The 13,414-nt window shown below is 45.5% G+C and overlaps 1 protein-coding gene across 5 annotated transcripts in view; it reads right to left on the reverse strand.

The window, feature by feature from the left end:
- Nucleotides 1–13,414, reverse strand: part of gphnb (gephyrin b) — an 85,712-nt gene that overhangs the window by 60,642 nt on the left and 11,656 nt on the right. The gene's annotated exons all lie outside the window — the stretch shown is intronic.

Here is a 13,414-nt window from a genome sequence, read left to right on the forward strand (position 1 = left end):
GGAGGAAGGCGAAGGCACGGGGAGAGGAAAATGGGAAAGAAAGCTAGAGGACACAGAAAGAGACAGACGGGGAAGGATGAAGAGAGGGACAAGGTGTTTTGTGATGTGACGGGGCCAAACGTGAAGGGACACGCACTCGTGTCTTAAAATAGATGTAAAAACGAATAAACCGAAGGGAGGGGCGGATGATTGTGGTGGTGCAGTGGATTTAATAAAAAAAAAACTTGATGCACTACTTGTAGACAAGACTGGAAATGTCATGATGTTACTCCGATGAAGTGCCATGATCCGTGAACGAGAGAGGAGGGACAGGGGGGATAGGCTGAGTGGATGGGTGGTGCAAGAATGGTGTAGAGTAAAGATGGCAAAGGCTGGAGCGTGAAGCAACAGAGCTGGAAAGGATGGGATGGATGTTGGTGGAGGAGAGGGGATGAAAAGGGATGTAGGGATGCAAGGGAGGAGGAAAGCAGTGCCGACGGGGCAGCGCTGTGGAGACAGAGGTAAACAGAGGGTGCAGGACGTTGCTCTGGGCTCTGGCAAATAAATGGGGAGAGTGTTGACATTTGCACACCGAGCCAGCTCGGGAAAGAGAGAGAAAAAAGGGGGAGGAGGAGGAGGGAGGGGAGGGGGGTGAGGCGAGATATACAGCGAGAAAAAAGGTTGAGGGAGCAAGCACATGGAATACACACCACCCCGGCTTTAGAGGGGCACTGCTGCATAAGTGCATGTGTGCGTGTGTGTGTGTAAAGAGGGAACTTCCTTCAAGACTGCAGTATTCCTTACACACACACACACACACACACACACACACACACACACACAGCCCTCCTCAGTCTTTCTCTCCCAGCTACCCCTTGATCTAAAAATAGCCGTTCCACTCTCCTACAAGAGGCAGCAACCATTCTGAACCAATCAACACGCTCTGTCAAAGGCATCGGTACCCACCACCCCTCTATGTGTGTGTGTGTGTGCCCACATGTGTGTGTGTGTGTGTGTGTGCAACGAGGGGAACTCCTGACTTGAAGGTAATAAAACTGCCCCTCCCTGCTGCACCGGTTAGTAGGTACGGAGGGGAAAGCGTTTCCCTTTTTCGACAAAACAATGGCACGGAAAAGAATCAAGACAAAAAAAGAGGGAGAGAAAGAGTGAGGGTGGAAGAGAGAGAGAGAGAGAGAGGGAGAGGGAGATCTGGCTGCAGTTGAAACAGGCTTCAAAGGAATATTAATGTGATCCTGTGCAAGAGCTGAAGACAGGGGAAGAGGAGAGCGGGAGAGGGAGGGAGAGGAGAGAGCGAGAGGGGAGGTGGGGGGGATGAAGGTGCGTAAGAATTCATGACACTGCTCCACCCGCTCACCTTTCTCCAGGTAAATCTGCAGCTTAGCTTTCATCCCCCTGCCCGCCTCCCCCCTTCCAAAAAAACATTGCCGTGCACTGCATCGTCTCTCTCTGGTGTCCGTCCTGAAACCTGCAGGGGTTTTTAATCATCACGTCCCTGATCCCTGAGCAGCCACTCTAGCCTCAGGTCATGGCGACAATGCACGTGACCCAGCTACTCCCCCACGGAAATCCAATTCACAGCAACCTAAAGGTCAGACGGCGAAGACGAGACGGACAGCTGTCAGAGCTGAGACTGATCCGTGGACATTTTCTGATATTGCAAACACTTTTGCTCTTTTGCGTGTGATGCTGTTTGCGTGGGAGTTATACCTGTGTGTGCTAAATAACAATAATGTGGTTAAAAGCTTCAGAAAAAAGCCAAGTAAGTGGATCTTGAGCATGCTCATAATAATATTAAGCAGTTTTTTTGAGGACTGACTTTACATGCTTGAGATGTTAGTACCTTTGATGATCTCTCTCATGCAGATGACTTAAACCACATTGCATCTCTGTAATTAATAACTTTTCAATATTTTCTGGTGCCTATGCCTGCATTGACTCCTATCATCTCACATCTGCCTCCACCTGTGTGAGTGTGTGCGAGTGCTGAAGCCTGGACGTCCCCAGACTACAGTACAGCAGGCAGTGGGAGGAGAGCGGGAGGCCTGAGCTTCAGAAGCATTACGCAGGGCAACAGCGCATCACACACGGGACCCAGGCGTGCACACCGGAACACAAAACGCTCATGCACGCTCTTAAAGGGTTAATCGCTGAAGCGTAACAGGGCGAGAGAGATCAGGACACGGGGGACGACATCAAGAGACCAAAGAGATTGGAAGTGATCGGAGGAGGGAAAAAATGTCAATATGGAGCGAAAATGGAAAAACACAAAAGGAATTATTGCCTGATGGGGGAAAAAAGAGGAAAAATATTTTTGTCCGAGCATAGATTTTATTGTTGTGCACAGGTGGGGGTGGGGGTATAATTAATAACACTACAGGTAGATAGGTTAACTAGCAGCTGAGCTCTTTGTGTGATGCAGGTAACTCATCTACTACACCTGAGTCATCACACCGTAAGACTTCAAACTTTCAGCAGAGCAAGAAATGTTCAATCAACGGGTGAAGGGTGTGTGCATTTCCAGAATCAGATTTATTGCCAAGTAGGTTTTCACTTACAAGGTAGTAAAAATAGTGAGTAAGTAAAAAATATAAATATATATATATAAATATTTTCTGGCTTCTTTAGTCCTCTATGACAGTAACCTGATTATTTTTGGTTTGTGGACATTTGAGGACAGGGTCGGACTGGGAACAAAATTCGGCCCTGGCATTTTTCCTCTGGACCGGCCCACCACTGGACCGATGAACCTGCCCCCAAAACACACGCACTCAAACATTCTCCGACCCACCCATACTGAACCCCCAAATACCCCATAAATAACACAGAACATAGTATGCTCAATGAAGATCATGTTGTACATGTCTACACCTCATTAAACTTTGGAAATCATAACTTCTGAACCTGTCAAATATTAACCGATATTAGCCAGTGCAACCCAAAGCCTATTCCAAATGGATGCAAATGGGCCCTGAGTCCATTTTGGGCTGCTGGGCAAATGTTGCGAAGGCTACAAAACAACAAATAGATACAGAAAAACATCGGAGGCCACCGGCCCAAATGTGGCTGAGATGGACCGGCCCATCTGGCATTTGCCCGGTAGCACAGACTGCCAGTCCGAGCCTGTTTGAGGATAACTTTGGGAAGCGATTAACATTTTTCACCTTTTTCTGACACGTCTGTGGACCTCAACAAACAATCAATTCAAATCTATAATGAAAATAACTGTTAGTTGCAGCCCCTTTTTTGTCAGCACTGATTATTAAACGAAACTATTCAAAACATCTTGTTCCTGCAGTATTTCAGCCACGCTTTAGTCATCGGCGCCAGAACAAATGAAAGAAACATTGATCAGTCATTGTGGGGTAGCGACAGGTAAGTTAAGCAGTCATGCAAACACGATAATACATCAAATTGTGTGATATTCTGTGATACACATACAGTAGATAGCTTTGTTTGATGGCCAGGTTACCGAACCTGAATTTATCCTATTTTTGCAGTCAGCAAAATAGAAATAAATATACTTTAGCCTTTTGTAGTAAAAGGAAATGATGCAATACGTGTGCTGTAAGGCAAAAAAATAAAAAATAAAAAATCAGGACCCTGTCAATCAAACTTAAAAGAGAGCACTTATTTTTTATTTTTGTTTTCAGCCACTGCTGTTAGCAGCTCCTTCCGTGTGTATTGCATCATGGGACATTAACAGCACACAAAAAAAAATAAAAATAAAGAAACTTTTTTTTTTTTTTTTTGACACAGTTACTGAATTTCCGGAGTGTACTTCATTTCATCACTTTCTGGTCTAAACACATTATGTGGAATTGGGACAGAGCAACAGTCTGTCTAACAAGTAGGACAGATGCTGTCAAGGTCAGCGAGCGAGCGCAGACTAGGTCTGGTCTGGAGGTAAAGTTAGGCAGGCAGACTACATGCTGACTATCTGTAATACAGGACTTTAGGCCGGTAGCGGGCTATGTGCTGTCAGTCTGTTAGCCACGAGCAGAGGGGATTCATAAACTGCTACTATGTTCCACTCAATCATTTCCAGGACATAAAGCAGTCAGCGCTCATTATCTCCCTGGGATCCCGCACTAATGGGGTTTTCCCTTATAGCAGGTCCTCACACACACACACAGCCCACATGGAGTGCCTGTGTTTGCATTTACACACCTATATATAAATGTCACACAACAAACATGGGTAGTTTCATACACTGTTTTCAGGTACATGAACACACACACGCATGCACACACAGAGAGTCTTGGACACCTTGCCATGGATCAGCAGTTTTACACACCTTGCGCTACAAATCACAGTGCAAGACAGAGCGCCTAGACTTGTTGTGCCAAAGTCTGCTTCCAGTCCAATTATGACAGTGCTTATCTATCATTATGGCACCATATACCCCGCTGCTCTTGGAAGAAAAACTAAAAATCTGTGTCTGGTGGGTTTTTTTTTTGTGGATATTTTGTGAATTTCTAGTCAAGAAATTAATGTGACTAAAACTGTAAGCCGTGCGTTAACAAGTTTCAACCTGCTTTATCATCATCGTTCATTATGTTCAAATAATTCATGGATATTTCTATACACGTGCAGGGAAATGCAGCAAACCCACCAGCACAGAATCGCCTTCTTACGTCTGAGCAGCCCCGCTTGGCATCTCTATTGTTTTTTTTTATCTGCTAACAGCAAGTGCCAATGGACCCTCCAGCCCTGGAGATGCTACTATGGAGTTCAAACACAGGATTGGGCTGACATCTGCTGGTGGGAGGGACAACACCTCTGCACACCAATAAGCCTCAACCAAAGTGATATCACTGCCTCCTGTCTCCCGTTTCACTGGCTTGTTCTGTGTCAAATAGAAACACTGGGCCCCAGGCCTCGGATTAAATGGGCTTAATGATGAATAAAGGTACGGACCCGCCTCCAGATTGTAATGGGGTGGGGTAGACATCTGACTAGGGGCCTTTTCAGTACTACAACCTCCTCCTAGCCAGAAGAGGAGAGGAGGAGAAGAGCAGCGATGCACAAATACCAGCATCTTCATTCCACGGCAGGGTAAATTTCCAAATTAATAAAGGCTTCACCGTGCTGGGTAAAATATAGTAACAGCAATAACAGCAGATAACCTAATCTAATATAAGCCCACTGTATCTTAGCAACCTTGTTAATTCTGAGAGGAGCAGTGGGGTAGGCAGCAGAAGCACAGCATCCATCATCAAAGACACACCCAGCAGCAACACACACACACACACACACACACACACACCAATTACTAACAAACTCTCAAGCCCACGACACCCGCACATGCACATGCTATCTTACCATTAGGCGCTATCTCAATCACACTGTGATACAGATGAATGCATACACATGTGCAGGGATACACACACTCCAGCACATACACACAGATCCTCAGGCTTACTGTAAGCAGCCGGGAGAATGGAGGGGGTGTGGAGCGGAACAATGGGATCCTAATCGTCGGGCTGCATTTCAAAGCCTCTCCCCTCTACAACACTGTTTCTAGATAAGATTTGAAAATGCTATTTATATCCGCGGGGAAAGGAGCCAACCAGCAGCTTGATTTTCATTTATTTGAAGTCAGATCTAAATTGGGGTAGAGTTACATAATGCAAGGAGTGCGACACTCCACCTGCTACTGCCGAGCCAGCCATTGAAGAACACTACAGCCCAAAAAGACACCGGGCCCACGCTAATACTGCAGCTAATAATTACTCTATCGGCTTAATAACCGGCGCTTTACTACACCAAGAGGAGACCGGCTCATCCGTGTGGGTACAGCAGTGGGCCGAGCCGGCATCTCAAATCCAAACCTACTCCAGCGTAGCCAGGGCCAAAATCCGGCGACCATGCTGAGCCAAGGACAAAACAACACGGCACAGCATGGCCCATTCCCCCCACCACACACACCAGATGTGCAGAGAAAGAAAGACAGAGAGAGGAGGGGAGACAGCTCTGTTCTTCACAGCTGTGTCCGAGGCAGGAAGACAGGGCCCATCCCAGGCCAGCTCTACCCCTCCCTGGAGGAGAGAGAGAGGCAGCTCCATCCCAGGTTGAGTAAAGAAGGAGGAGGAGGAGGTGGTGGTGGTAGGATGGACATGTGGAGTTGAGGGAGGGTGAGCTGGAGCCTAACCCTGACAGGATTAAGAGAGCAATTCACAGTGGATGAGAGGAGGGGGGGAGGACAGAGAGAGAGGAGGAGAGAGGGGAGCAGCGGTGGGAATACTCCGAAAGCAAAGAGGGAGGGCAGAGAGAGAGAGAGAGAGAGAGAGAGAGAGAGAGAGAGAGAGAGAGACTAGTAAGGTAAAATGGGAGGACATTGAAATGACTGGTCGGGGGAGGCTGCGAGAAGAAGAAGAAGAGAGGTGCGGGGGAATGAATAAAACACATGCAGGGGAGTTAACAGAGTGAAGAAAGAGGAAGAATTAGAGAAAACGAGGAGGGAAGATGAAGGAGATGGGGAATGATGAGAGCAACCATGCAGGACAGAGAGAGTTCAAACGAGTGCTGAGCCCCTCCCTCTTCATTTTAACCATCTCGAGGCTTCGCTGTTCACGGCACAGATACCGACCTGGACAAAAGTTGTATCTTATTATGGGCCTTTGCATCTGGATTAATCAATATCTCAAAACTACAGACGTATAAGCTTAAATAGACCTTTGGATCCATACTGGGAAAATGTAGATAAATCTCAGTGTGCATGTGAAAGGAATCGACAAAAATGTACAATAATTAATTCATAATTTAAGTCAATTAACAAGGAAAGTATGTCCACATTCATACCTGGACATTGGTCAGTGCAACCACTGTCTGTCTAGAGCAGTGTGGGGGTTAGGGGCCTTGCTCAAGGGCACCTCAGAGCCGGGAAGCAAATAGAGAAGTGCTTTCACTTTTCCAACGCAGATTTTTGAGGTTATATTTTGTTTATTGAAAATCTTTTAGTTGGACAAGACAAGCGATTTGGCAATTAACCAACTTTTCTTTTTTCGAAGTTTTGACATTTTGGAGACAAATGATTCATTGATTAATCCAATAACTGGCTGATAGAGTAGATGAATTGTTGAGTGAATGCATCATTAACTGTATTCTCATAGTGGTCACAGAGAGATTGTGCCGACTGAGTGTTCACCCCCTAGTTCCAGTGACCTGCTCCTGAGGTCATTTTTCACTGGAATAAATAAAACATGAGAGGCAGAACCGGCTTTCTTAGTCAGCAAACAATAACACACACACACACACACACACCGCTATCAGAAAATACACCCACTCACAATCAACAGAGAAATCACCGACCATCAAAGCAGAAAATATTGTTTTCACCTGCTCCAAATGCTAAACTTATCTTCCATGATGCAGTGCATGTCCAAAAACCGACCGTCTGCTTTTTATTTATTTATTTATTTTTTAATCTTTCTTTCTGCCCCAGTCAGCCCGCTCTTCGTCACTTCTCACACTCTGCATAGCACTCACCTGGATCTCTCTTTATCATCCAAATATGAGCCCGAGACTGCAGCACCCAACAGCCTGCAGCTCTCCATAAAGGCCTCTCGTATTGATGTTTTATTAACGCGGCCATAAATATTGAAAAGACACTTACTAATGTAGCCACAGAGAAAAGTTCCAGAGACAATTTACAGCGCCAGGGAATACAGACGCCTTGAATGTGGCACCCTACGCCTCCTCTTTTTACTCTCCTCCTCCTTCATCTCATTTCCCACGCCATGACAGAAATGCCCCTGCAGCTTCAACATCACCCCCCCCCCCCCCCACCCCACCACATCCCCCCCATCAACAGCCCCCCCATCTTCTTCCCCTTCTCAATTTTTCCTCTTCAGTGAAATCAATGGATTGGAGGGGCTTGACGATCCGCCACACCCCTCTGCAAATATTAATCATAAATCACGGCCTCGGAGTATAATGAGGCTTGTTTCTAATGACAACAGGCGTGATGAATGTGTCTGTTGCTCGGTGTGGCATTATCATACAGCCAGGCAGGAGTGTGTGTGCACGGGTGTGTATGCGGTGCATGCAAAAAGGGGGGTGGGCAGGTGTGTGTGGATGCTGTAGCATGACATTTCGATGGCAGAGGGCCCACGGCAAGCCAGCTCTCCGTGGCATTTCCAACAGCTGTTTACACACACACACACACACACACACAGCAAACGTGTGTTTTCTAAACACACGCGTGCATGTATTGTACATGCAGTGCATGAGTACAGCCATTCGCCCGCTGCAGTTTACTAAATAAAAGCCATAGTAGATGCCATTTGAAGTATCTGTCAGTGCAAGATAGGAACAAAAACATAAAATATTGACTAATAGTACACATTATGTGTTTAGAAGTGCAGCTTATAGGTTATGATGTTGCTACAATCATTTTTACTATGCATACTACGGATGGATGAGCCACCTGGGCACATAGAGGATAGACACAGGAAATAAGGAAACACTAATTGCCAGGAATAACAATATTTTCAACATTATGTAACTCTATGTGCACTATGTAACTCTGTGCTCTGGGTCAGGAGACGTACGTAACGCTTTATGTCACTTATTTTGGTGAAACTGGATCAAATTTTCTCTCTTTTGATGGACAGTAAAGTAAACTGTAGCTGCTGTTAGCTACTATTGGCTTACTTAGTTAGCTGCACTGCCCGGACTATAAGTTCAGAGTGCTAGTGTTTCCACTGGTAGCACAGGTGCTTTAGTCCTCTGCTAAGAGGAGGTTTTTTCAGGCACCAGAGCCAAAACCAGGGAAAGGAGCAAGCAGAAGGTGAGCATGGCAGAGGTGAAGAGATCGAAGAGGATGACGGAGGAAGCTAAGAGGAGGAGGAAAGGAAAAAAAGGGACTGAGCAAGTCATCAAATCTTGGACCGGCTTTTTGTCATTGGAGAGAGCTCCATGAAATAAAAAGCTGCAAGACAGACGCCAAGCTGGGCTTCTCGCTGTTGGACTAGTAAGTAATATTAGCTGGCTGCTATCTTGTCTCGTGTTGTCACTGCGCTTGCAAAGTTGTCGACTTGCCGGTTTCTGATCATAAGTAATGTAATCAAACACAAATAACACGTGTACAGCTGTTCATGTTTATGATGCTGAACGGCAACAAATGCCAAATCTTACACGAGGTTGCTTTAATAGATCATAAGTTGAAAAGAGTCCACATATTCCTGTATACAAATCTGGATTCAGTTATTATTATGCATTATTTTACTTGTGACAAGCAGTTCTTTTTTTGAAAGTGTTTCATATTTCTATGAGAACAGGTACCAGAGAGCCTGAACAAACACGTCTGAAATAAGCTTTAACGTAACGGGAATCCAACTGATTTAATTTAATCAATTAGTGTACGAAGTAACTGTGAATTAACATTCCTTAACTGATGATCTAGTGTGAACCAATCGCACACAGCCACAGTGACTTGATCATTTGTTAGCGGTGAGCAACGGGAATCCATGATACACCATGTATTAAATCATCATGAGTCATGCATCAGCTCAGCGTCATCGTGGCCAGGTTCTTGTGTAATTTGTTGCGAGTTGACCCTTTAATTTCGACGGGTTCGTAGCATTCTGCAGCTCGGAAAACAACATATGTGAAAGACAACAGGGATAATGTAATTACAGGCTGGCAGAAATATAAATAAATAAATTCACTCACACCTAACTGGCATATAGTTTCCCTTTTTTTTTTTTTCCAACTCAGCTCCTTCTGTGTGTGTGTTATCTATGGCTGCTCCATTAGTGAGCCAGGTACCATTCTCTTGTTAGAAGCCAAAATGAGCTCGAGAGCAGCTCTATTGATTTCAATAGAAATGTGCTTACACTGGCATCAATATAGCTGCACATTTCTGATCCCTCCCGTTAGAAGCTTCCCTCCTCTCCCCTTCTGCCTCCACATCTCTTCTTCTCTCCCCCTCCTCCTCCTCCTAACTCCTTCATCCTTACAAGCTGCTGATGCAGGGAAACCCAGGGCTGCACCAGTACAACCACGGCTTAGCTGCACATTCCAGTTTGTATCCTTGGACAAGCTGGGGGCGAATCTGCATGGAAAACGCTCAGCTCATTCATTTCACTTTGCTCAATATGACTAAAGAACGGGGCTGGAGAGTGGATGGGCTCTGCAATGGATAGCTATTGACTAACATCAGCAATGGGGCTCTTTATCTGTTGGCTTTTAGGGGTTGTAGTGAAACATATGTGCTGCGGCCTAATCAGATCAGGTATTGATTGGTCTTCATAGAGGATGCTTAACGTTCTCTCTGCTTCTCTGCTTCTCTGTGATCTCTCCGTCAAGGGAAGGAAGACAAGGAAGAACACAGGCAGAGGGACGGATAGTCGGAGGGCAGGGGTTATGGTGGGACTGCAGTCAGTCTTGCGGGTCAAGGTTAGGCTGACAGATGCACATTCGGAATCAATAGCAGGTTTCTGATCAAAGTCAAGGGTCAGACTCGTGCTGACCTGCAGGATCGTTTGATGGGCAAGGCAAATGCACATCCACGACCCCGACCCAAACACATCTCAAGATGTTGCAGCTGTCAAGACGATTCCTGGAGCAGGAGACGTGAGCGTATCGTAAGTGACACATTGTTCACTAAGTGGAAAGTTAATCTAAACTGCATCTCCGCAGGATTCCCATGTTGCAGTGATGGCAGGCTTCATCGTCGTCTGGTCCACCGGCTGCCCTCCTCATGACCAGCCCCAGCTCCCTGCCCACAAATCCCATTTCATGCCAGCCACGCTTCTGAAAAGGCAAGACAAAAGCCCGATCAGGCCAGCTGCGGCTTTGGCATATTGTGCCGAGAATCATCGTGAAATCAGCGGAACAAAGCAAAGTGGAACTTTGCAGCACCCAAAACTATGCGAGCGGCACACCAGGCAGCATTAAGCTAAGGGTATATCCGGCTGTGGGTGCTTAGAGGAGAAAGAACTTCCTGCTACTGCTGGCTGATGTCAACAGTGACTCACCTCCATCAGGTAAACGAGCAAAGAGGTTGGGGTGTTGGATGGAGCTGTGGCAGCACAGTGAGAAGTGTCAGGTTATCGTATGTTGATGTTACTAGTCCGCTGGTAGCCAACATGATTGTGAAACATGATTGAAGTTGAAGTCAATCCATTGATATAAGTTACATTTCAATGCTCTGCCTGGACTAACACTTGGCTCCATTACTTTTCTACTCTTTACACCCGTTTAGCATCGACGGCGTGCAAAGTTACGCATGACAGAAGTTTCATCGTCTGCAAAAATGACGCAAGGGTCTTTGGGCTTTGCAGACATCTGATGTGGAATAAAAGCATTTAGGGTATGCCGTTGATTGAGCAAAGCGCTTCTATGACATTGGTTTTATTAAATGAACTCTTCTTGTCAAAACATCATGCCTACTTTACCCGCAATGCATCTCAACAGAGAGAGTTGGGTGTCGTTCTAGCAGTTCGCAATGTAACCTCGAGATCCTAGCTTCAAGCACAGATCTCAGATTCTTTCTAACGGCACCTGTGAGCAAACTGTGATGTGTAAAATCAATGAAGTTCCTATTAAGAAAATCTCCATAAAGAACTCAAATTTCTAAAAATTCAAACGTGGGTCTTCAGCTAAAAATGCAAAGCATTTGTTGGTTAGCTGCTGTTCTCTGTTTTATCTCATTATAAATTCAATATCTTTGTGTTATGGACTATTAGCTGAACAAAGAAAGCAGCCTGAAGAAGTCACCTTGGGCTCTGGGAAGCATTTTTATTATTATGCAGCTTTTTAAAAGGATCAAACGATTAATGTGTTCACTTCCATTACACCCAACACATGCAGCATAGCTTCAAAAATGCAACAGAAATAGGAAGCACGGTAATATCACACAGTAATATTTTCCTGAAGGGCAGCCTTTGTTGACAAAGACATACCTGAGGAGGAAATGAACTCCTATGGATTCAAGTTACAATCAACATGTTCCGCGAGCTGCCAATGCTCGTTGATGTGTTTGTTAAAGTGTGAGGAGGTGGGTGGTGATGCAAGTGCATATGTGTGTGTGTGTGTGTGTACGAACCATTCGACTCCCCTTATTTCCCAGGATGCAAAGTTCTACATGCCCACACACACACACACACACACACACACACACACACACACACAGGGAGTGCCCCGGGCCCGGCTGTACTAATGAAGCAGCCTGTAAGCAGCTACCTTCATTACATTCAATCCTCTGGACAGTGTCAGCAATTACATTGCAGCTTCCCACAGTCAGAGCTCACACATGTACACACACACACACACACACACACACACACACACACACACACACACACACACACACACACACACACAGCCAGTCAGAAGCTTGTACGTCTTCTCAAGGCTAATGGTAGCTGAGGTTTATGTAGGGAGGAGTTCCTGCTCCATCTTCTTCTTCTTCTTCTTTGGTGGTGGGTGTTTGGCTCGGCCTCAGCTGTTTAAATCCGAAACTCCTCAATACATCTAAGTCAGGCCCACCTCCACATCAGCACAGCACTCTGTGACGTCTTTCTTTCTTTCTTTCTTTCTCTCTCTCTCTCCCGGCCTCCCTGTATATTGAAGCAGAAGGAAGCCTGGAGGCGAGGGGGGAAGCTGCCTAATAGAGTGCTCCACTTGCCATATTTCACACATCTCATCACTTATCCCACTGAGACACACATACATGTACATGTCAGCGCGGGGGAAACCGAGAGGGAAGCCCCTGGAGGGATTGCAGCATTCAGGGAGTTTTTTCAAGGATCCGTTTGACTGTGATGCTGTTTGGTAATTGAAACCTGTGACTTTTAATTATTATGCAAATGTATATGCAGGGAAATAAGTCTCACTGCTACTGACAAAGATATATCTCCTCCCCGGGTGTGATGATGTGTAAATGAAGTACATGGATCACAAACAAGCGTCGTTATTGCTGATTACTTTCTTGGTTTTTATTATTAATCCTTTTGGAGTGTCCTGGTTGCCGAGGTGTCAAGACACCGCTCATGAACCCCAATTTCCCCGGTTCATGTCCATTCCCCGTCACTGTCTACCCTCATTTCCATGTCACTTCTCTATAATTGATGATGTAATGAAGGTATAAAATTCCCCTGTAAAGACTTAATATAATTAAAATGCCCATTATGATTCCCCAGAGATCATGACGACGTCTTCAAAATGTTTGTTTTGTCCAAAACCTTCATACAAGACAAAGAACAGCAGCCGATCCTCGTGTTTGAGCAGCAGGAATCTACTGAAATATTTACTTATTCTGTCCTACCCACAACTACCACCGAACATGAACACATGCTGTGTATTTCACATATATATTTTCAACACTAAATTCAGTTTTATTTATATGGCGCCAAATCGTAACAAAAGTATCTCATGATACTCTCCACACAGAGCAGATCTAGGCCGT

This window comes from Larimichthys crocea, chromosome XI (assembly GCF_000972845.2).
Source record: "Larimichthys crocea isolate SSNF chromosome XI, L_crocea_2.0, whole genome shotgun sequence".
Classification (NCBI taxonomy): domain Eukaryota; kingdom Metazoa; phylum Chordata; class Actinopteri; family Sciaenidae; genus Larimichthys; species Larimichthys crocea.